The 25,339-nt window shown below is 38.0% G+C and overlaps 1 long non-coding RNA gene across 2 annotated transcripts; it reads right to left on the reverse strand.

Moving 5' to 3' along the window:
* Positions 1–1,313: 1,313 nt before the first annotated feature.
* On the reverse strand, positions 1,314–25,032 carry LOC102389840. Of its 2 annotated transcripts, none has more exons than XR_006640704.1 (9): positions 24,235–25,032; positions 19,827–19,897; positions 19,194–19,312; positions 14,924–14,981; positions 14,438–14,561; positions 13,504–13,718; positions 8,647–10,085; positions 2,259–2,456; positions 1,314–1,657 (listed from the first exon to the last, which is right to left on the reverse strand). It is a non-coding gene; the product is annotated as an uncharacterized LOC102389840 (long non-coding RNA). The 2 variants fall into 2 exon arrangements; XR_006640703.1 differs by having other exon boundaries at positions 19,827–19,915.
* Positions 25,033–25,339: the final 307 nt, after the last annotated feature.

Here is a 25,339-nt window from a genome sequence, read left to right on the forward strand (position 1 = left end):
AGGATGTTCCCTTCAGTCCTTTTTCAAACGAAATTTCATGCCTCATGTTGTTATCTCTCCTTATAAGATAAAGACCAGGGCTTCCCTGGTGGTCCAGTGGATGAGACTCTGCCTGCCAATGCAGGGGACACAGGTTTGATCCCTGGTCCAGGAAGATCCCTCATGCCGCAGAACAACCAAGCCTGTGCATCACCACTGCTGAAGCCCATGTGCTGCAGCTGCTGAAACCTGTGCACCCAGAGCCTGTGCTCTGCAACAAGAAGCCACTCCCGTGTGAAGCCAGGCACCTCCATGAAGAGAAGCCCCGCTGGCCGCAACTAGGGAAAGCCCACATGCAGCAATGAAGACTCGGTGCATCCATAAACAAATACATATTTTAAAAATCCTTTAAAAAAAAAAAAGGATGAAGACTAAATATTTTAAGTGAACTCCTGAATAAAACATGGTGCTGTATAACCAACAAACAAATCAACTAGGCTACTCCGTCACTCACTGGAGCATTTTATAATAGCACACGCTTTCCACGTATACCAGGAACCCTCTATTCCCCCCACCTTCTGGCTTCATCCTCCAGTCCCCAAAGCTGTCTGCACAATGTTACTGCCATAATAACAATGCAATAGGAAAAAAAAAAAATTATCACTGTGCCAGTATTCACAGCCTTTCTCTCCTGAATTCCAAAGATTCTTGTTTGAAAGGCCATCTCTTGACTTCTTCTCTGTAGCCCCAATCCAAACAGCAGGCCGCCTGTGAGACTGCACTTTCCCAGTAGCTGTACCAAGAGCAAGAGAATGCTGAAGAGTCACAGGGCAGAGGGTTTGGTGACTGAGGTGTGGTGGACATGGTGCATGAGAGTGTGAGTGAGGCTTATGAGGTAGGGGGGAAACAAGTTAAACAGAGGAGCAAAGTGGCATGAAGGAACAGGACATTTTTACTTTTGTGATGTGTGGTTTTCATGAATGTATAATATTGAAAGAGGAGATTATATTTGAAAGCATTTGTGATAAAACCTCCTATGTCATGGACAGAGTGAAATGGCCTGGCTGGATTTGTTAAGAAGGTGAAAAGCAAAAATCATGCCTCAGAGCTTCTGGAGTCAGATTAGTGTTTCCTTTCAACATGATTTTGAGAGACTGGATCATGTGTAGACATGGCTTATAAATATCATCACCTGGTCAAGAGCAGAATAACATGTCCTGACCACTCTCACACAGGTAAAACTAGAATTAAAAACCATCCTCCACTTGATGACAAATTCCCAGGGATCACTCTAATACCAAGGGGCAAATCTGGCTCCCTTGCCATGTGTTTTGCTTCAGCCATCTAACAGAAATTTGCACAACAATCACCAACTACATTCCAACTCAAGTTTCTCTCAGCTCTATAACCAACCCATATCCTATTTTGCATTAATCCCTTTCAGCCTAACCACATCACACTCAGCATCTCACTTAAGAAGGGAATACAAATCTGTCATCTGAGCAATACTGAAGTCTTGCTAGAACATGAAGAGCTGCAGTGTTTAGGAAATTGCATTGTTCTGGAGAGAAAAATCTGAAAAATCTACAAATCTCTCCATACCTTATGGCATCCTTTCATCGCTCCCACGCCAAAGGGGACCAGAGCTCACACTGGCAGTATCGGGAAGGGAATAGCCCTGTAAATATATTAGATGTTAGGTTCAAGTGCTGCAACAAGATTTTTGCACATATTTACAAAAGAAATCTACCATAGTATAAGGCTACCCTCGAGAACTCATCTGGACCTACTTTGTAAACTCCCCGTATCTCTCACTTTTCCTTGTTACTGCTGTCTGTTATCACTCCTCAGAAGCATATCTTTATGTTTGCCCTTATTATTTGATTTTCAATATCCTGTCATATGAAAGTTGTCCTTAAGTTCATGTTTCCCCTAAAAATGCCTGTTTTGTTCACTGCTACATTCCTGGCACATAGGACAGTGTTGGTACGTAGTACATGTGCCCATTTGAGAGTGCCTGTATCCTATCTCTTCTTTACTCCAAAAGCTCAAACAATACCTGCTATGGTAGCATAAAGGATCTGCACTGATTTTAATCATCAGAGGAAAATACTCATAAAAATTCATAGTAGTTAAGTTAAAGATAGGAGAAAGTGCAGAAAAATCCTCTGTTAAGATAAAGAACTACGGCCAAATGATGTTTTGCTGTTGTTTACAATGCTCTTAGAGCTGAAGTTTGGAAAGAAACCATAACTAGTAATTTCAAAGAATGCAGTTACCTGTGTTAGGGTGGTCAGGAAAGGACCCTCTGAGGATCTTATTTTCATTAAGAGAACCAAGTAACAAGAGCAGAGAGCCATGTGCAAACTTGAGAGAAGATCATTCCAGGTATAAAAAGAGCAAGTTCAAAGGTCCTGAGGCAGGGGGAAGCTCAGCAAATTCTAATGATAGGGCCAGCGAATCAAGTGAAGATAGACCTGTGGGGAGAAAAAGCATCGTTAGAATTTGCCAGTCTGAAGATTATTTTCCAAATATTTGCATAATAATGTCTATGCTGATCTCAGCATCTCTAATTTTTTTTTCTTTTAAGCTTGTTACTTTCACCCTTTAAAAAAATTGTTTAAAAAGACTTACAAAGTTGCTTAACATACTCCAAGTTATCTGAAAAATTTTTTTCAACTTGAGTAGCAAGAGGAGATAAACACAATCTGTGAATTACCTGCTTGCGAAGGGCACTTAGAGAAAAAATGTAAAGAACATCTATAAATAACATTTATATGAAGAAGTTTTAAAAATTATCATTTTCCCCAAACCATTATATCACTCAACTACACAATTTTTGTTGGAACATAAGGAAGTGGACAAGAACAGGGAAGCTTGGAGCTTGAAAGTTAAGTTATAACTTCTCATTGATTGTTTCTAAGAGGAAATTAATTATGTCTTTCTTAATAGAGGGATAATAAGGGAAGTGGAGGTCTACAGAAGAGAGAGAAAAAGGCTATAAAATGTTTGATACTTGAATAAAGTATTTTAATTCCCAACTGAGAGTCCAGTGACAACTACCATAAAATCAGGAGGACCCAGTAAAGACGTGGAATGAGCTAATTTTACTCAAGAATGAGAAAAAAAAAATCAGCATGAATAATAATTGAAGATTAGAGGGAAATGTATTTAATACACTTAACTTTGTAAAAAAAAAAATTCTGACCTAAATTATATATTATTCATTTAAATTCACTGTATTTAAGTGCACTAGATAGTAATTCTCATAGACACTAAATATAGCTCTGTTAAGCACTCTTCGTGTTTTAAAAGAGTGGAAAAGGGACTTTGGTTTAAATCTCTCAGTTAATCGCCCTTATAGGAAGTCTAGAGGTTAATATGAGGACTTAGCTATCTCCACACACCAGGTGAATAAATCTGGACATTTGAAGTGTAATGTCCAGAAGATAAAAAATTTTTAAATCCTTGCATTGTAGCCTACAAAATAAAAATATTTTTAAAATATTAGTGTAAATATATCCAAAGTCTTTATAAATTTTCAGCTAGATCAGTTTTGCCAGCTGGTAACTTCAGAAAATGTTGGGAAACCCATCTAATAGAGGAGAAGGAAATGGCAGCCCACTCGAGCATTCTTGCCTGGAGAATCCCATGAACAGAGGAGCCTGGTGGGCTACAGTCTATGGGATCACAGAGTTGGACACAGCTAAGCGACTAACACACACACACACACATCTAATAGAGGCTTTTATGACTATGATTCCTCATCTTTGAAGCATTCTTTCAGTGAAGAATATTCTAAGCTCTATATTAGGTTGGAGGAGAAAGTTAATTAAATGCGTGAACTTTCCTAGATGGACTCAGATGTCACAGTCTATTTTTTTCATTGTTGGGGCCAGAGAGAAAGTCAAAAATGTGCTCACCGTGATAGGAAAAAGATCTACTCCCTCGAATTAATATTTTTAATACTGTTTATTACTTCCACATAGTATCAGTAACTGGTCTCCCAGTTTGCTTCCACATATTGACATGAAATACATCCCCATTTTACAGCCATTCTTTTACAATGTTTCTACCAAAAAGTGATATTTCTAAAAGGGCTGTATCTGGATTCTAGTGTTGGCAACAATTTAATTCGCCTTGTGATGTTCCAACTTCTACAGAAGAATCAGTCCCCTCACAAAGCATATTGCATACATCCAACACTAAACCTGTGCTAATTTTGAAGAAGAGAATCTCCTACTCAGATAACCAGTACTTTTACTCCCACGTCTCATTTCAATTCCTGTATTCTCATACTGCTCTTGAGTGCTCTCATATTTACTGTTAGCTGTCTGGTTTATAAATTGTAATGTCAGGCACAAAAATACCAGGCATTTCTCATGCACTTTGGGCTCCATTTAGGATCTTAGGATGCTCTTTGTAGCTGAACTGTGAAAATACTATTTGTAGATTTATAATGAATTTTGAGTTTTGTGGAATCATAAAAATCAAAAGTATTTACTCCATGGCCTGACTATAAAATTTGGTGGGTATTAATTTTTATATTTTAACTCTACATTTGACAAAAGTATACATTTATTAACAAGTTTCCAACAGTAACAGTGATACGGTGCATTTAGAATCTTTTTTCTGGATTTTTTTCTAGTAATGTTTTTTTTTTCTAGCTGTACAACAAAATTCTAATCCAATCCCCATTTCTTCTATTTACTAACAGTCAAATTTTCAACATTACTTAAACCTGGCTTCCTTGATCTGAATAGTAAGCATCACTGTCATAGGCCATTATAAAGATTCAATAACTGAATATAAAATAGATAACTAGTAAAGACCTACTGTGTAGTACAGGAAACTCTACTCAATACTCTGTAATGACCTATATGGAAAAAGGATCTTAAAAAGAATGAATATATCTATAAGTATAACTGATTCACTTTATTGTATAGCAGAAACCAATACAACATTGTAAATTAACTATACTCCAATAAAAAATTGTTTAAAATTTTTTAAAAATCTTGAGAAAATAAATAAGATACAAAGATGTAATGAATAGCACATGGAATATAGTCAGTATTTTATAATACTTTTAAATGGAATATAACTGGTAAAGATACTGTATGTTGTATCCCTAAAACTAATATTGTAAAGTCAATAAAAAATAAAGATTAAAAAGATTCAATGAGACATTATGCTCAGTAAACATTATTTTCCTTAATCTAACTTGCTGAAACTTTTTTATAATTATAAAAATCTGAGATAACGGGATTCACATGGAGTTGTAAAAAATGATACAGAAATTTCTTCTTACTTTTAAACCCATTTCCCTCAGTAGAAGCATTTTTCAAAGCTACAGTACAGATCACAGCCAGGATATAACACTGATGGAATCTACACACAGGTCTTGTGTAGATTTCCCCAGTTTATCTGTACTCCTATGTGTAGGTAGTGTGTATACATGTTTAAATTTTTATTTTAAAGTAACTTTAAACTTAAAAAAAAAACTAAAAGAATAATAGCAGGGACATTTTTTCTTTTTCCTAAATAATTTTAAGTTGCCAACCTGACGCCCCAAATATATTAAGTATGAATTTCCAGCAAACAAGGACAGTTTCACATATACAGAATTACCATCAAAATCAGGAATTTAACATGGATACATTATTACCATCTAATCTCCAGACTTGATTCACATTTCATCATTTTCCAAAAATTTCCTTTCTAGGAAAGGATCCAGTTCTGTTTAGTTGGCATATCTGTTAAGTTCAGTTCACATTGGATCTGTTCCTCCATCATGACTTACATGACTTGACACTTACAGAAATTGTAGGTAAGTTATTTTATAGTATGTCCCTCAATTTGAGCTTGTGTGATTTTTCTTCATGACTAGATTCAAATTACATATTTTGGGTAGAAGTATGAGAAAAGTAATACTGAATTATTCTCATTGCATTCTATCAACTTATAAGTAAGTTCAGTGCATGCCATTACTGGGGATATTAAACGTAAGTGCTTGACAAAAGGCATTTTCTTTCAGTTTCCCCAGTTGTAAAGATTTTCTCTTTTACCTTTGTAATTGATAAGTATTTCATGCAGAAGTGCTTTGAATCTAATATTGAATAGTAATATTTTGTGCATCATTTAACTCTCCCCAAAATATTTTACATGCATTGATGTTTTGGGCTGAGTTACTTATTACTCTGATGATTGACAAATCATTATCTTATTCTGTAGTTCTCTGTTACTTGGCATTCCTCTGTTTTTAAAATCTTTCAACTCTTCCATTTAGTTATTCATTCATTTATTCATGCATTCATATCTGCATGAACTTGTAGATTTCCATTTTATTCGATCGATTCTAATATATTGCTAGTATTTCTTATTTTAATGCTCAGGTTGTTCCAGATTTGACTAGTGGGGATCTCAAAGTAGTTTGTGTATCCTTTTGACATGGCTCTGTCACTAGGGGAACATTTATTTTCTGGCACATCAAGCTGTTCCTGACTCACTTGTTTCTTCCCTTTTTCAGCCCAGGAAATCAGAAATTCCTCCAAGGAGCTCTGGTTCCTTTTAGTGGAGAATGGTGTTTACAAAGGAAGATCTGAGTGAACAATATGCTCACTATTGCTATTGGGGTATCTCTGCTCCCAAGCTCGAGAGATAGACAGACCTAGGGTATATAAGGACTATACTATATAGAATTACATCATTTATCCCCACATTCTCCTTTCCTTCCTTTGTTCCTTCCTTCATTTTTTTATTTCTAATCTATTGAAAATTAAATTCACATGAATATTTCCATATTTAACACATTAATATTTCTATATTTCCAGCATCCCAGGGTTTATTCTCATTTTCTTTTTCCATACTGTAACTCCCTTTTCCAACAGCAATAAATCAGACTCAGCTTTTCTCAATATAAATAACTATTTGATTATTTACCTGCTTAAGTACTCAACTCATATCAGGGCCACCATCACCCTCCTCTTTATCCTCCCCATCTCCTCACCACTGATGCAGACAAACTTCCCAAGTTGCTTGGTTTCTGAATACCAAGCAGTGGTCTCCTGCCAGTGCAGGAGACACAGGTTCCATTCCTGATCCAGGAAGACCCCACATGCTGTGGAGCAACTAAGCTGGGGCGCCCCAGCTATTGAGCCTGTGCTCTGGAGTCTCGCGGCCCAAACTACCGAGCCATGCGCCACAACTACTGAAGCCTGTGCCCTGAGCCTGTGCCCTGCAACGAGAGAAGCCTCGCAATGAGGAGCCTGCTCACCGCAACTGAGGAGGAGCCCTCACTCACCATAATACATATATATTTTAAAGCCATCTATCAGGTATTTCCCACCGGGAAGAGGAAAGCTGGGACCCTGAGACCTTCTTCCCAGACTCTTTCTTTGAAGCTGTCCCTGAGGTTTTGGGGTTGGGGTGGGTGGATGTGTGTGTGTGTGTGTATGTGTGTATGCAGTCAGTTGCTCAGTCATGTCCAACTCGTTGCCAACCCCATGGTCTGTAACCCACCCAGGCTCCTCTGTCCATGGAATTCTCCAGGCAAGAATACTGGAGGGGGTTGCCATTTCCTTCTCTAGGGGATCTTCCCAACCCAGCGATCAAAACCATGTGTCTTGCTTCTCCAGCACTGACAGGCAGATTCTTTACCGCTGCGCCACCTGGGAAGGCCTAAGGTTTTGGTGGTGGTGACAGAGTATGGTGCCTTGGGTAGCAGCCAGAGAGGGTGGCTGGAGACCTGGGCCTGCTTTGTCTGTCTCTAACCCCAGCTCCTGGCAGTTTCTGGCCCCACAGCACGTGTTCAGTAATATTTGTGTTCAGCGTTAGGCTGACTGGAGTCTATAAGTAAGAATTGTTAACTTACCCAAATACACAGAAAGAGAAACTTTGTCTCACTTTGTGAGATTTGAGGCTTTGAGGTTATTTAGCCTCAAGGACGGAGAAGGCAATGGCACCCAACTCCAGTACTTTTGCCTGGAAAATCCCATGGATGGAGGGGCCTGGTAGGCTGTAGTCCATGGGGTCGCCAAGAGTCGGACACGAATGAGCGACTTCGCTTTCACTTTAATTAAAATAGAGTCAGGAAGCCAGAAGGGGGCGCCCTCCAGCCTAAAAGATTGCAGATCTCAACAGGAAGAAGAAAGATTTCTTCTTGCCTGGCAAGAGCTCAGCCAGTGAGAGACTATGGCAGCTCAGCAGGTGAAAAGCCATTATACTTTAGAACTCTCAGTTCCTCCAATAGACTCTATTTAGTACAGCTCTCTCAAGTGGAGAATCCCATGGACAGAGGAGCCTGGTGGGCTGCAGTACACGGGGTTGCAAAGAGTCAGACACAACTGAGCGACTTCACTTTACTTCTGGTTGCTATGAGTAGACTTGTGAGTGGTTCACCATTGCAATTCCTTGCTGATTCTGATAAAAACCCATTTTTGTTTTTGTTGGAGAAGTAATTGGCAGTCGAAGGTCAACACTCCCCATTTTGTGCTTTTCTGTCTCACATGTCGTGGACACCTAGCACCCTCGTGGACTCTCCCAACCTATTCGACAAGGATCTGAAACTCATTCACATATTGTAAATAAATAAAAGCCAGGGTTTTTTTTTTTTTTTCTCCCTTAGATAATGAAGACACAGAGACTAGGTGCTAAGTATTCTTTACCTACCTGACATCTTTTTTATAAACTGATGGCTTTCCTAGGCACTACGTTTGCCCTGCTTCTCCATCATGCTTCAAGTTGAGGTCATGGCTCCATTTTTGACCTGTTTATCTCATATCTGGTTCTTCCCTGTCCACGCTAGACCATACTCTTGCTCTAGATTGTATTCATAGCTGGTTCTTGCTTGTTAATAAACAAAAAGATAGAAAGAAATGACTTCTCAACTGCCCTGGGGAAAAACTAATCGTGGACTGGATGGCTGAAGTTTGGAAAACTGAATAGACAATACAGCCTTTTGTGGTCTTTCTGATACAAGTTCCAGGAGGACAGTGCACCCACTCGTCTGGCGGTGGATCAGAGTGCACAGGTCAGCAGCCTTGATGCCCACAGACCAAGGAGAGACCCCAGGGAAACCGTGCTTGGAAGCCGGAACACAGGCTCCTGTTGCCTGTGCTCACGGTTGAGGTAATCTCACTCTCAGATCTTCCGTCAGATTTTCTTTAGATTTTCCTTCCCCTATGGTTTCTCGGTGGCGAGGTGTTTTATTGAACGTCTGGAGTAGCAGCATAGGAAAATGTCATAAAAACGGAGGAAATTAAACAAAACATGCCCGGTAGGAGCTGAGCATGAACGCGCCAGTTCCTGTTCTTCATTGCTGTTCTTTCCAGATGTGGAGAGTTTTCTTGAAATGGAAGAAATAAAAAAAAGAATGTTTAGTGGTGTCTAAAAATATATAATTGGATTCGATGACTATTGTGCTGGAAAGGTGTTTTTCAGAAGTACTTCCTGGAGAGAAAAGACATACAAGAAATTATATTTTGGCTGGCCTGGCAACATGATTTTCCACCCTGAGGACTGCGACTGTTTTATCTGGCTGTCACCTTTTTGGCTTTGCTGACAGTTAACCCTCTGAATGGATATTAAGAACCGAGTGCCAAGGTAGCTGTTCAGTGTCTCCACCTCACCAGTTGGCTGGTGTTGCTGCATTAAAAAAAAATAAGATATATTGCTGTGGAATACAGAGGAATGTTTTCCTTATGGGTAGAACCTTCATGGAAATGTGGAAAAGAGTCACTAATATCTTTAAAGATTTTTTTTTCTTTAAGTTGCCTGAAATCTTCTTACCCCTCACTCAGTGCTGTTGACTGCGGTTTTTACCTCCTGCTGTTGACAGGGTTTACCCTTTTGGAAAGAAAGTCATTGTCTCAATAATCTTCTCAGTGGTTCTATTTTAATACCATTCATGATGAGTGATGATATTTCACTTGGTCTTTTTCCTCTTTCTAATTCCACTCACCACACAGTTTTTTCCTTACCTGAAGGGGGAAAAAGTTTTACCTTGATCTTTGAAACTGCTATTTCATGGAGTTGCACATGCTCTCAACAAACCTCCCAACTTTGTATCCCTACTGTTTTCTTGATCCTGTCATTTTCCAGCCCAAAGTCTGAAATGAAAGAAAGAAGTTCGATCAAAGGGAAGGGAGACAGAAGCACCCTGCTGCCAAGAAGCCACTTGGACATTTTCCTCCTCTTCAGAATGTTCCATTCATTCTCCCATTCATTTAGTATCCGCCTATTGAAATGTACTGGCTACAAGGTAGAGAGTTACACAATGAGGTGTTATTACACATTTGAGGTGTAAGGATCTACTAGACACATTCTCTGTCTTCAAAAATTTAAATTTCAGTAGGTGAGAAATGATACTTTTAGAATAAGCTACAGGCTGCAAGAGAAGTCCCTGTTAAGTGCTAAAACTGAACAAATGAAAAGATCTATGGGAAGCCTGAATCAGGGAATTACTATATTAATTTTGTTTTATGAATCAGGGAGTTATTTTATGGGGAAGTTCCATTTGATTTGGGACAGGAACACTGGTTGAATTTTCACAGGTGGAGATGGGGTCAGAGGAAAGGGACTCAAACAAGGATGAATGGTATATGAACATGACTGTGTTCAGGTAGGGAAAACAACAAAAGTTTCCCATGCCTGTATTGCTCCCCTTGATGGTTATACCTTTCATTTCTCATGTTGTTCCTTCTAGTTCTCCACCTTGACAGGGTCCTATGGAGCCAAGGAGAATGTGAAAACTTCCATGTGCCCCCTACTCCCCCCAGCCCAAAGCTGTCTGCTTAAACTGAAGTTTACACCCAATCCACTGTCCACTGATGCTTTGAGAAGGCAGTCGGGCCCTCTGAAAGCTTTTACAGTTTTTCTTTTCTTTTCTGATTACTCTAGTTGCATGAGACTCACTACTCTTGGAGAGAGTCTATTTTTCCTTCTGAAAACGCTATTACAAATTTACTTGTTACATGTTCATTAGAAACCTGATCTTCTTCTGCCCTACAATTCTGTTCCCAAAAGCAGTCACGCAATGAGAAAATCCTCTTTTGCTAGAGATAAACTCTATTGTCCTTATGTAAATTAACAGCAGTTTTCTCTCTACAGGGTAACACATATACAGAATGCTTCCTACCCTTTGACCCATGATTTGAAACATTGGATGGATTATCTTGTGTATTTACTTCTAAATTCCAAAGACTTGAAAAATACTTACTACAATAAAGCTCTTACAATTAAGAACGAATTACATGAACAGAAAGGAATACAATCAATTCCCTTGGCAAAACAAATAATAATGGCTTTATGAACATCTTTTCTTTATGATCCCTTCTCTTATAGAACCAGATATCTTGGGTTTGTAGAGCCTTCCCTCTAGAATGTTTAAAAGATAACATTGCAGTAATCGAGGAGGCAAGAGTGGCATGAATATTGTGTTTTCAGGAATTATTTAACCACAGCCTAGCTTTGAGAGCCTATTTTGTGAAGGGAGATAATGTCAGTTAGGACACTGGGGGAAACCAGTGATTGTCAAAAGTACCGTCGAATCTTTCATAAAAACAAAAGAGTGAATCTAAACTCAGAGACCAAAATCCAAAGTGGATCCAAGTTTTGCTTTGGCTCAGGAGCTCGTCTGAATCTCTAAATAAAACAAAAATAAACTCAACAGTTGTGTATTTCTCAATGGCTTGCTGACTAATGCTTGTTTGTTACCAGATATTTAGTCAAGCTGAGCCCACCTATAGAACATCCAAAATGCTTTGGATTCCTTGTTTTGTTTTGTTTTGTTTGAGTATAATTGCTTTATAATCCCCTCCCTCCTGAATCTCCTTCCCACCTACCCCCATCCCACCCACCTAGGTCATCATGGAGCACTGAGCTGAACTCCCTGTAAAGCTATGTCCTCAGCTGGCTAAAGTTTCAGACAAGTTCCTGAATACCAAATCTACTGGCCTTTTCTAAACCAATTCTCCCTATTTTTACAGAGTTGGACACCCTCTCTTAGAAAATCTAACCTCCTCCTGGATGTAAACATTATCAGGAAGAGGTAGAGAAACAGAGAGCTTCAATTCAGAAGTTGGATGCTTTTGAAATTAGTTGATTGATGATTTTTAGAAATCTTTTTACAAAAACTGATAGTCATCTCTCTCATTAAAATTATAAATTTGCTCTTCAAATTTAGCTCTATAGACCATTTGGAGTTTATTTTGTAATATGCTTTGAGGTAGTCTCAAAGTCATTTTTCTCTACATAGTTTTTCTAATGTGATTTAATAAATATTCTTTCCTTTACCATTGAGTTTTCATGCCAGCTGAAGTGTGTACCAAATTCTCACATATATAAGGATTCGCTGAACAAATCTATTCTTAATTCAATATCTATTTCTATGCTCATACCATATTCTTTTAATTAATATACTTTTGTGATGTCTTAATAGCTTTATTGTTGTTTAGTCGCTACATTGTGTCCAACTCTTTGCAACCCCATGGAGGGAAGCCCGCCAGGCTCCTTCTGTCTATGGGATTTCCCAGGCAAGAATATTGAAGTGGATTCCCATTTCCTTCTCTGGGGATCTTCCCTCAGGGAATCAAACCCATGTCTCCTGCACTGCAGGCAGATTCTTTACCTCTGAGCCACCAGGGAAGCCTTATACAATAGCTTTCTATTATTAAAACTGCCTAATTGTGAGCCATTGATCTTCAATATAATTTTTAGAATCAGCTTTTCAAATTCCCCAGTAAAATCTTGTAAGAATTTTTTTTAGCAATATTGAATAATCAATATCTACATTAATTTGGAGAGAACTGACACAAAACAATGCTGCTTTCCACTTATTTAGGTCTTCTTTAAAGTTCTTTAGTAGAGCTTTTAAAGCATGTATGTGTACATATAAGTCTTATGCTTTCTCTGTTAAATTTAAGATGTTCACATGAATGCTGTTTAATTTTCTATGTGTTTTAACTTGTTTTTACTGATGTAAAGAAGTGCTAAAGATTTTTAGCTTGCTTTAATTCTTGGAAATTTGCTGAATTATTATTAACATGAATTATTTTGTGTTGATTTTTTATGTAAGTGACCAGAGCATCTTCTGACAAGAGTTTGTACCTCTTCCCTTCTACCCTTAACTCTCTTGGTCCCTTTTTAAAAGTTATTTTTTGCATTGGCCAGAATCTCCAGCATCACCTTACCTATTTCAACTCCTGTTCAAATATTACCTTTTTTATCCATTTATTTAAGCTTGTGACTCCCACCCAAGATTCTTTTACCCCCTTCTTGGGTTTTCTTCATAATACCACTACTTGGACTTCCCAGGTAGAACAGTGGTAAAGAATCTACCTGCCAATGCAGGAGAAGCAGGTTTGACCCCTAGGTCAGGAAGATCCCCTGGAGGAGGAAATGGCAACCCCCTCCAGTATTCTTACCTGGGAAATCCCATGGACAGAGGAGCCTGGAGGGCTACAGTCCATCGACTCGCAGAGAGTCAGATACAACTGAGCGACTAAGCACGCACACGCTATTACCCACCGTTAGACTCAAATGTAGACAATTATTTGATTTTCTACTTCTTGTTAGAATGTAAGTTCTGTGAGGATTGGATTGTGTTGTCTGTTTTCGTTCCAGTGGAATCCTCAGTGTCTAGGAGAATGCTGGGAGGACGGTGGGTGACAGACAGGTATCTGTTGAGGAATAAATGCTGGGCAGTTGGAATGGTAGCGGGTATTCTTTCTTATTCCTTAAATCTAAAAAAAATGTATAACATATGAAAATTTCTAGTGAACATAGCTTTTTATGTAAAAAAAATACTTTATTCTAGTCCTAGTGTTCTACTAGTATGTTTATACTAAATGTTTAACTTTATCTAATAGTTTTGTGCATAAATTACAAAAGAGGCAGCATAAATAAAAAGATATTCTTAGGATCCAGTGAAATGAATATGATAACAGGAAATGTAGGTAATTCTGCAAATTGTTTATCCAAAATGAAAGTGAAGTTAATTCTATCCTAGGTGGACCTCAAAATTAGAAGGCAGAGAGGGCTATTTATGCAAAAAGAAGGCTCTTGATCACTGGTATTTGATAAAAGCCACTTAAATCCATATAACAGAGTCTGATGTAACAGTTAATACTGAGGAGTGGGCTGAGGAATGGTTTTACTGAGACTTTCTCATGAAAAGTCAAAAAGTTGTAAATTATAAAATAAGTTAATTTTACTTTTAATAAAAATAAGATTATAATATGTTAGTTCTAAGAATCAAATTAATCAAATGTTAGTTAGATGAATTGGGCTTTTATTTTTTCTCATAATATTATGTTATAGAGATATAAGATTTCATACTTCATTTATTATTTAAAAGCAAAGTTAAACCATTTATTATTTTTTAAAGAATTCTTAGTTTTCATCAATTTTCCCCATGATCTTTTAAAATTATTTGATGATTAAGTCATTCTGTTTTACTTACCCATTATGCATCAACTTTGTCTCCTTTCCTGTTCTTCAGTTATTAGCTGGGATAGACGGATGGGCTTTCATTTGTCGTTGGGTCTGTTGTGATCTGCTCCGTTCTTTCATATCACTTTTATTCACTGCGCAAAATATTGCATCTTTTACAATGGTCACCCTTTCACTTTGCAAAAGCTTTCAGTTATTTTCCATGTATTACTGAATATCTAACAACTTGCAAAACTACTCCCTGTCTCATGGCAAAGTCAGATTGTAATATTAAACCTCAAATGTAAAATCTTCCAGAGCAAGGATTTTGTCTGCTTTGTCTATAAGAGTCTCTTCCAAGACCTTAATGTGAAAACCTCACTTCCTACTTTGAAATCTACCCTACCTTCTATTTCTAGCCTCATTTAACCACAATTTCCTATCCTTTCTAATTCTAGTTCTCTGGAAAAATATACATACGTTAAGTCCATGGGCTAGAGTTTCTTGTAGTACTTACGGTTGGGGAGGGATTACTTGGTACTTTCTCACAGTTTCAATCCATCTTACAGAGTGGTCTCTATGAACCAAGAGAGAAGGAAAAGCTTCAATACTTTAAGGGCTAACTAATATAACCAAGGAATATACGTTTATATCTATTTGTTGTCTTCTGAGGGTAATAGCTTTACCACATCCATAACTCTATCTACAAGATAATCGATATAATATAAATGTTGAGTATGAAGTTATTCTCCTTTCCTCTGCAATCATCCCCTTTGTCCATTTCCACATTCCCTGTCTTCTGGTATATGACACGATGCCTGGCACAAAATAGCTTCTTAACGAAGAGCTGTTGAGTTTGTTGTTGTTTTTAGTCGCTCAGTCATGTCCAATTCTTTGTGACCCATGGACTTTAACCCACCAGGCTCCTCTATCCATGGAGTTCTCCAGGCAAGACTACTGGAGTGGGTAGCCATTCCCTTCTCCAGGAGATCTTCCCAACCCAGGGATCGAACCTGGGCCCCCTGCATAGTAGGCAGATTCTTTACCATTTGAGCCACCAGGGAAAGTCAAATATACTCTCAAGCCAGAAAACAAGTAATAGTTTGTATGTTTTTACAGAATTATATATAAATATTAGCTGTAATCAATTTCTTCATGCCACCATGAACAAATGCAAGTTTAGGTGTAAAAAAATGTCATTGAAGAGAGGAAGGATTCCAGGGAAAGTTTTGCACTTTATACTATGTGTTGAAGGAGGTTAATATTGTATAACTCGGTGGGGTCCATTTACATCAAGCAAGTAAATGACAGGCATATATATACATGGAATCGGTGATTTTTTTTTTAATATGGGCATGAATAGACTTGATTTTCTTATGATCAAATATGAACAATAGTGGCAAACTTGATTACCACTGGCTCTGGGAAAATCCAAGTCTTCCTACTAGATAAATGTACGGTGTATATAGTTCATTAGTTTGGTTGATTAGAACACAGCAAGGCCCCAATCAGAAGCTGAATTCCTGTGGTGATCAAAGTATCTCCACTGTATACCATGGCCAGCTCTTAACTCTGGACAACAAATCTGAGTTGGTGGCCTCAAGATGATCTGAATGAGAACAGGGTGCAGTTTTAAACTTGTCGAATCAATCACAGCTGTAATAATTGTCATTCTGGGCTATAAAGACTTTTCTGCAATCATCGTTAATCCAAAAGAACAAACAAAACATTAAGTAACCTTTTAAGTAAGGTACTATGGTAGGATTTTTCTTTGTTACCATTGATCTGAAAATAATCTATCAGAGCAGAGTGACATCTTTGTTAAAGTCTAATTTCTAACCCATTAAATTTGCTGTTAGGGTAAGTAAAATCAAGTCAGTTTTCATGTGCAAAATGAAAATGGCAGCTACATTATTGACTAGAAAACAAAGAATAATTTAGATGAATAAATTGGATCCCAAGCCCAATGTATACAGAAAATTTCAATCCAAGAAAAGAGTTACAATATAACGAGTCTTTTTCTCTTTTGCCTTCATGTAACACTGAAATAATAATAATAATAACATCAGTATATTTCCTTTGCTTTTGTTCCTGTTGCTGCTGCTGTTTTTTCTTTTGTTTTTAGCTCAACTGCAACTAGATCATTCTCATCAAGTAACATGAATATGTTAAATCCTGGTTATTTTACTCAAATGAAGAACATCCTTGCTGCCATTGAAAGTTTAATATGCTACAAATTTAGTATTGCTAAGCCAAGAAAAAGCAATAATCTGACCAATTATTTGCCATTGTTAGATCACTACTGTTTTTTTCCTGGAATATTGACAGGGGCTATAAAGATTATTAAACTTTCTGAAAAATATAAAGCAACATAGGGTAACTTATTTCAGGCAATTTTGACTATAAAAAGATCAGAAAGCCCAAAGGAAAAATATAATAAAATCTTAGAATAAAATTAAAATTTTTATAATAAAAATACTGAAATTTAAAACTTTACCATTATAATCACTATTTACAAATTATACTTAAATACTGAATTTTTATGACAAAATATTTGATCATTAATAATTTTCTACATAAATGTTTTTTTATAAGTGAGTGTGAGTTAAAATTTCAATCATTTCTGTTTAGAAATGTGTTTTCTTTGAAATTAGCCAATGTATACCAATCCTAGTAGAGTCAGTTACAATTTTTTTTTTTCCTGGTCTAGGATCACACACTGCTTTTAGTTTTTTTTTTTTTTTAATGTCCCTTCAGTCTCTGCAATCTAGAACAGGGCTTCGTTCCTTCTTTGTCTTTCATGGCTTTGGTATTTCTGAAGAGTATAGGTCAGCTGTTTTGTATACTGGCCCTCATTTTGAGTGTGTCTAATGTTTTCTCATGATTAGAGTCAGTTTATGCATTTCTTGGGCTTTCCTGGTGGCTTAGAGGGTAAAGTGTCTGCCTGCAATGCGGGAGACCCAGGTTTAATCCCTGAGTCGGGAAGATCCCCTGGAGAAGGAAATGGCACCCCACTCCAGTACTCTTGCCTGGAAAATCCCATGGACAGAGGGGCCTGGGAGGCTGCAATCCCTGAGTCGGGAAGATCCCCTGGAGAAGGAAATGGCACCCCACTCCAGTACTCTTGCCTGGAAAATCCCATAGACGGAGGGGCCTGGGAGGCTGCAGTCCATGGTGTCGCAAAGAGTCGGACACGACTGAGCAACTTCACTTTGACTTTTGACGCATTTGATGCAAGGGTACTGCCATAAGTGATGGTGTACCCTTCTCAGTGCATTGTATCAGGAGACCCATAAATGGAAACATTTTAAAGAAGAAACTTAATAATTGTGCCATCTCAATGAATAAGCTAGTTTCTCTTTCTCTATGAACATTTCCATAATTTTTCATACCTGTAACACAGAATGATAGAATTTTTTATTCTGCTTCCTTTTCCTACATTGTAGCATTTTTATGTTTCTGTAGAACTTTATAATTTTCACATAATAATTGTATAGTATGCTGCTAAATTCATGTGCCATCATTTAACAGGTAATCCATTCATTGTTGGGCATTCAGGTTGTTTCAGATGCTTCTCTATATTCTTTATTAAGTGAACAAAAATGATACATGTTGCACTGCTGATGAAGCTATTAGGTTCAAGTGAACAAAAACTTATGACAAAACGTTATGCTAACGTAACTGAAATTCTCTGTTCAAGTCTTCAGCAACATCCCCCGTTTTCTCAACCCACAGACTTACAGAAACGAGAGCTTTACAACCAGCAGGATTTGGCAGAGAATAAGGGTGGAACCAACTTGCAGTCATTCCCAATCGTAGAAAATAATTTTAAATGTAGACTGTGTCATTTTTCTTGATGGACTACAGAATAGCTTGGTATGTAAATGTGCTTAGGGAAAATGTAATTTACATTGGCTTAAATATGCTTAAAATTATTCTTTTTTTAAAAAAAGAACATTAGAAAAAGCTTAGATGGGAATTTTGCTCATGCGTTTTCCAACTTTTATGCTAGAAAAGAAGATATCCAAGAGAAATCTCTGCATACCTACGCAAGTGGAAAGAGAATAATGTTTGACACGGGCCAGTTATTGTGAATTATTGTGAATGCACCCGGAATGCTGCCGGGTGATCAGAAAGAGCATGATGATGCTCTGTAATGAAGCTCTGCAGATCCTCCATCCAACATGGGTCCTTTGGAAGATCTCAGACATAAAACCTTAAATCAGAATGCCAACCATCTTTATGCCCTGCCAGACTCCCAGGAGAGGAAGTTAGAGGGAAAGGATGAGAGAAGAAGGCTATTGGTGATCCCTCTTTAGGCTGCACTCTTGCCTAGGTTCACAGCAATTAATTGACTAATTAATTTCCAAAACTGGTCCAACCACCAGCTTGCAGAAGAGCCTGTGAGAGAATCATCTGCTGAGTGGGAAGGAAAGAATTCATGTAACTCTTGCTGGTTATATCACTGCTTAATTTGACTTCGCTGTATCTAGTCAACTCATTATCTTCTGTAATGGGTCTCAGAGGGAGGGGTGGGAATGGGTAGCTGCGACGCAGATAATACTGAATAGCAAAGACGGCAGACTATTTTCTGTTAGGCTTTTGCATATATCATATGCTTAAGAAGGAAGTATGTTTATCTTTCTAATTATGTTTTGCTTAGACTAATTTTCTTTTTAATTCCCATGCCAATGAAAAAGCTATTTCGTATTACATGGATAGTAGGCGAAACAGCCTAGGCTTTAAAATCTTCAAGATAAAACTGACAAAATTGGTAAACTACAAACCTGAAATATATTTTTTCTGAAAATGTGGCCTCTCCAGTGCCTCCGTCTGAGCCTTCAGTAACCAGACTCTTCACCAGACTCCCCAGTATGGCCTTCTTTTGTCTTCCTCCTCTTCAACCCTGCAGCCAAAAGGGAGCCCAGTGGTTGCAGAAGGAAGTGACGCTGGGTTCACACTGTGGTCCTGACTCACCCATAGTTGAGGTGCTGGAGCTGGGGGAGGGCTCACTACCCTCGCTGCCACTAATTCCTCAAGGTTTTCCTACTCTGCATCCAAGGGCCTCTGAGTGTGTTAACCTACTGAAAGAAAAAGCCCAGAGAGCGCAGTGCAAGTGGCAAGTTTTGGTCCTGCCCTCCTCCAACATAGCAATGCATCCACGTCTCCTCTCCCAGGATACCTCATCTTATCAGAAGTGACCCTCACTGTGTGTGCCTGCTCTCTCCCCAGTTTAAAGTGTTTAAATAAACTTTAGTTCTTTCTTTATTAAGGTCCTGTTGTTGATTCTCAAGAAACTTATCTTCTTTCCATAAATCCATCTTTTGCAAAGGAACTTGTTTTGTCTTTCAAAAGTATTGATGGGAAGCTGGGTGAGCTTCAAGAAACTATTTTGGAGAAAACAAAACACCAATACTTACTTTTTTTCTCTTTACATTTCTGTATAGTGGCGCAACTCTCCTTTGGCAGGCAATTGGTTGTCGCTCATCATCTAGTAGATAGGAGATCACTTACAAGAAAGTTTAGAAAGAAAAGCATCGGTATAAAATGTAATCTGTCATTTCAGTAGAGGAATTGTTTGAAAGCACATCTCTCTATACTAGTCTCCTGTTTAAAACCCTCCAGTGATCTACCATTCATGGCATTAAAACTCTATGTCTTATAGTTGCAAAATTTCCAACTGGTCTTTCTAGTTTCATCTGTGTGATGCAACTAGCCTCCCCTGCTAGGCTAATGCAAAAGTCTATTTTCCATTCTCCTAAGGCGTCATGTGTTCAAGTCAATATAATTTAGGATAATGTCATTGTTGACAGAACATGGGCTCACAGCCTGAATATAGGCTGCAGTCCCACATCCATCAACACATTTTTTGGGAGTAGGGGGGCAAACCTTATTATCCTTGAAAAAACAATACTGAATGCTCCACTCACCCTGCCTTTTCGGTCCATTTCTTTATGAATTCAAAAATAGCATAAAACTAAAATGCTGCCCAAATGCTTCTTGGGTGTGCAGTTCCCTGGGCTTGTGGTCATAATTAACATGAGTGAGAAGACTAACTACATTTCTCCTCTCCATGTCCCTTCCCTATGCCAAAGAGAAGGCGATTTTATTACAGATAAATTCATCTTTTTCCCTTTTTATTAATTTTTTAATAAATTAAAATTTATTATTTTTAAAATTAATTGACCTATAATAGTATGTAAGGTTCAAGTTACTACATAGTGATTCAGTATTTTTATACATTACAAAATGATCACTGTGTTTGTCCCCTTGGTTGCAAATGGCAAGATTTTTTCTTTTTTTAAGGGCTGAGTAGTATTTCTTCCTTTTACTCCTCACATATTAGAAAATCCTGTTGGCTTCTCTCCAAACTATACTCAAAATTGACATCTCCACCACCTCTCCTCCAGTCCCCCAGACCCCACTAAAGCCCCCTAAAGGTGCTGCTTTTCACTCCATTGCTCCTTTAAGGTCTTCCTAACAAACGAGTCAGAGTGATCCAGTTCAAATGTGAGTTACATTCCATCCCTCGTCACTGAGCACCCTTTAATAGCTTCCTTCCATCAAATCCTATGCTGAAACTCATCCTACAATGTGCAACCTCATCTTTCCTGCCACCTCTTCCATCTCATCTGCTTCATTTCCTGCTACTTTCCCTGCTCATTGCACTCCAGCATCAGACCAACCACTTTATATTTTCTCAAAACACCAAGCTCCACCATGGGCCATTTTCAATTGTTTAGAATCTTCCTCCAAAACTTCTTATACAATAGGATTTACTTATTTGTCATGCTCGCTGCTCATTTTTATTTCCCATCTGTAGAATGTAAGCTCCCCAAGGGCAGAATTCTTTGCTTTATTTACTGGTATATGTTAAGTAGCTAGCTAAATAGCTCAACACATTTTTGGAACTTCTTAAGGGTTGGTCATTGAATGAAAAACTATTGGCTATTATTGTTGATACTATCAATAACACAAGCTACACCTGTCTTTTCATACATACACAACAGTCACACAGCTTCATTTCTTTTTAGCATCAAACAAAGGACTCCTGTCACAGATTTAACATTTTTGAATATCAATCTTATAAGAATGAAAGAAAAATAATATAATTAATTATTTTTGTACTGGGTTAGTCAGTCAGGCTTACATAATTAAGGTTTCTCAAAAAATTTCTCCTTTTCTAATAAATGATAAAGCCTAACATTTATGTTTCAGGCTTTGTTTCTACTATAATTCAAATGGATATTTATCATCAGTATTCAGGGCATGTTTTATAGAAAAGTAATAAAAAATGCCTACTTAGACATTTCAGAAAGCCATTTCTGTATGACGAAAATTGCAGGCTCTTGGGGACTCAGTGAAATGAATGTCATTTTATCTATTACTGCTCCAAAGAGGGCTGGTTTGGTATGTGGAATCTTTGCACACACTCCTGAGGCATTCTGGTTTGGCATTTTTCTTTCCGAATAATCAGATGAGCCCATTTGAGACCATGGAGGCTATATGTTTGATTATTCAACTGTAGGCCAGGTAAGCACAGGTGTTGACAGTATGGGAATCCTACTGTGATAATTCCTGCCCATGTTAGCCATGGTTTTCCCATCATTGCAATGATGTTCAACTGTGTAATCAGTTAGACTTTAACTCAGTTCAGAATTAATCTAGAAGTCTGAGCATTTCTCTAGTGTACCACTGCTGAGGATTAGCCAAAGCTGGATTCTAAATTCAGAGATCAGGAGCAACGGAGGAGAGAAGGGGAGCATAAGGAAGGACTGCCAAAATAAAGGTTGGCTTGCATGAGTATGTCTGCTTTATCCCCTTCACAGCTATAAAAATCTGGAAGACCAGTTTATTTTGGAAAATCAATCTTTAGTATACATCACATTTTGGAAAAAAAAATGGTTTATATAAAAATGTCTATACCAAAGTTGCCATGGTATACGTTACAAGTGCATATATATTATGTATAAGGAGAAAAATAAAATCTGCTTTGTATTTCTACCTTTGGGACGACTCCAAAAACCATTCCCCCAAGCATAGGCTATTTGATCTCCACTTTGTTTTGCTCCTTTTGGAAGCAGTGAAATTTGTACGATTAAGATTTAGAGACGTCCTCAGGTGGTCATGTGCTAGAGTACTTTAAGGACCACTGTTCTACGTTAGTTAGCTATTCCTCTGGGTTTTGTTTCTTTAAGTGGGAAGCCATCCTAAATATAAAACAGAGAAGAGCCTCAGTGTGGCCGGCTCACTTTGGTTGAAAGAACCTAAGCCCTGGATTACGTTGCTTGGGTTCAAATCCCAACCCTGCCACTGACTAACTAGACAAGACTGGAAGGTTACTTAACCTTTCTCTGTAAGGATAACAATAACACCTTCCTTCAGGGATATCTTAGGATTTAACTTATTTTAAATAATGCTGTATTTGTCTGCTTAGGCAGCCCCAATAAAGTACTGCAGACCATGTAGCTTAAACAACAGACACTTATTTTCTTACAATTCTGAAGGCTGGAAATCCAAGGTCAATGTGTTAGCATAGTTGGTTTCCAGGGAGGACTTTCTTCCTGGCTTGCAGACAGCCTTCTCATTGCAATCTCATCCAGCCTCTTCTTTGCGTACATACACTCCTGGGGTACCTTCTTCTTCTTAGAAGGACGCCAGTCTTAATGACCTAGAGCTCCATTTTTGTGAGCCCGTTGTAACCTTATTACTTTCCTGGTAGCTCAGATAGTAAAGAATCTGCCTACAATGCAGGAGACCCAGGTTCGATCCCTGGAATAGTGAATCCCTAAAATGGCTACCCATTCCTCTATTCTTGCCTTGAGAATTCCATGGACAGAAAAGCCTGTCAGGCTACAGTCCATGGGGTCACAAAGAGTCGGACACGACTGAGCGACTAACATTCTCTTAAATATTTCTAGTCAGTAAGGATCTATTTATAAAAATACAGGACTCCTAGGTGGCCCTGCTCCAAATACAGTCATAGAAGGGTTTAGGGCTTCGGCATATGAATTTTAGGAGAAGACAATTCAGTCCACAGCGACTACATATACGCTATCTGGCACATAGTAACTTCACAATAAATACCAGCTCTTATTTTGTGACATGCTTTTACTTTTCTTTCAGATGTGTATGAGTCCTACTTTCCACACTTACCACTTTGGTTCCTGAGAAATCCAGTTTATAAGTAGAGGCACATTTACATGAATCATCCCCAATGATTGCATTATTTAAAATGACAGGGAGTGTAGTTCTGAGATGACTTGAAATGCAGACATATACACCTGTCCCATTAATTTATGTAAATTTATGTAATTTTGTAAAAGACACCTGACTGTCATCTCCTACCGTATGCCATTGCTCAAAGTCAGCAGACTGTGGTCTGTGGGCCAAGACTTGCTTTTGTGTGTCACGTGAGCTAAGGATGTTTTCTACATTTTTAAAGTGCGGCAACACACACACACAAGAAAAACATGTGACTAAGACTTCATGTGGTTCACAAAGTTGAAAATATTTACTATCTGGCCCTGTACTGAAAGAGATCGCTGGCTCTGATACATGGAAGGAGTTTAATTTGAGCCCTTCAAATACATTCGTTTCTTGTCATGTGAACACCTTGGCTTTTCTCTAACCTGAGCCAAGTCTTACTAGTTACTCCCAACATATTCTCCTCATCTTCTTTATTTCGGGGAGGTGTATTCTACAGTCTCTAGCATGTCTGACCAACTTCGCAGAAATGTACCAGGCATTCACATTCTCCTGGTTCTAGCACCCACTGAAGGCCTCAGCAGTGAGCAAGGACACTAGAGCTGCTTTTTCTGTTTGTACCTGATCAGACTGGAGCTCTTATTTCTGGCTGCTGTTGTCCTGCCCATCTGTGAAAACTCCTTCCCTTCTGCTGTCAGCTGGGAAAAGAAAACAGAAATCACTACTGAAGAACACTTCGTATCTATCGGGTTTCATCAGATTCTGTTCATATGTTAGGGTCTTTGATTCTCATAACTTTATGACTATACTTAAAAACAGGAAAAGCTAGAAAAAAAATTTTGTGAATTTCGAGTTAAGGTTGCAAATTGAAATACCTCACTGGCTCGTGGAATCCAAAGAATACATTTATTAAAAGTTAGAAGAAGGGACAGGATAAAATTAGGCCAGAACATCCCTTACCTCTTGCTTCTGCTTCAGTCTCTCTCACATGGCAGTAGCTTATTTTCTTATAGAGACTTGGCCTTTGATCATCAACATCTCCTAAACTCTATGTGTCATAGCTTCCCGAACTAAAAGGGGACTGGATCATTCAGTTTCAGTAAAATACACACACACACACACACACCCCCAAAATCCAAGCAAACAGAAAACCCAGAAAGGATTTTTAATTGGCTTGATTTAGATCACATATCCATTCATATACCAGTGAAGAGGAAAAAGAATTTTAATTGGCCAGTTTGGATCCTGTAAGAACATGGAATCTCCCAGTTTAGCACATGGAAGTATTTCCTAGGAAAAGAAGAGTTCCTAGCAGATAATAGCAATAGTAATATTTTGGGGTATCTAGTAAGCCAGACACTAGAATAGATATTTGCATGTGTTTTTAAAAGAAATTTTTGTTTGTGTGAAATAAGTGAAGTGAGGAGATATCAAATGATATCACTTATATGTGCAATCTAAAATATGATACAAATAAACTTGTTTACGAAACAGAAATAGACTCAGACACAGAAAACAAACTTATGGTTACCAAACAGGAAAAGGGGATGGGGAGATAAATTAGGAGTTTTGGATTAGCAGATATAAACTATTATATACAAAATAGATAAAAACCAAGGCGCTGCTTTATAGCTCAAGGAACAATATTCAATATCCTTTAATGATGAAAAGAATATGAAATATATATGTAACTGAATAACTTTGCCGTACACCAGAAACTAACACA

This window comes from Bubalus bubalis, chromosome 1, assembly GCF_019923935.1.
Source record: "Bubalus bubalis isolate 160015118507 breed Murrah chromosome 1, NDDB_SH_1, whole genome shotgun sequence".
NCBI classification, from domain to species: Eukaryota; Metazoa; Chordata; class Mammalia; order Artiodactyla; family Bovidae; genus Bubalus; species Bubalus bubalis.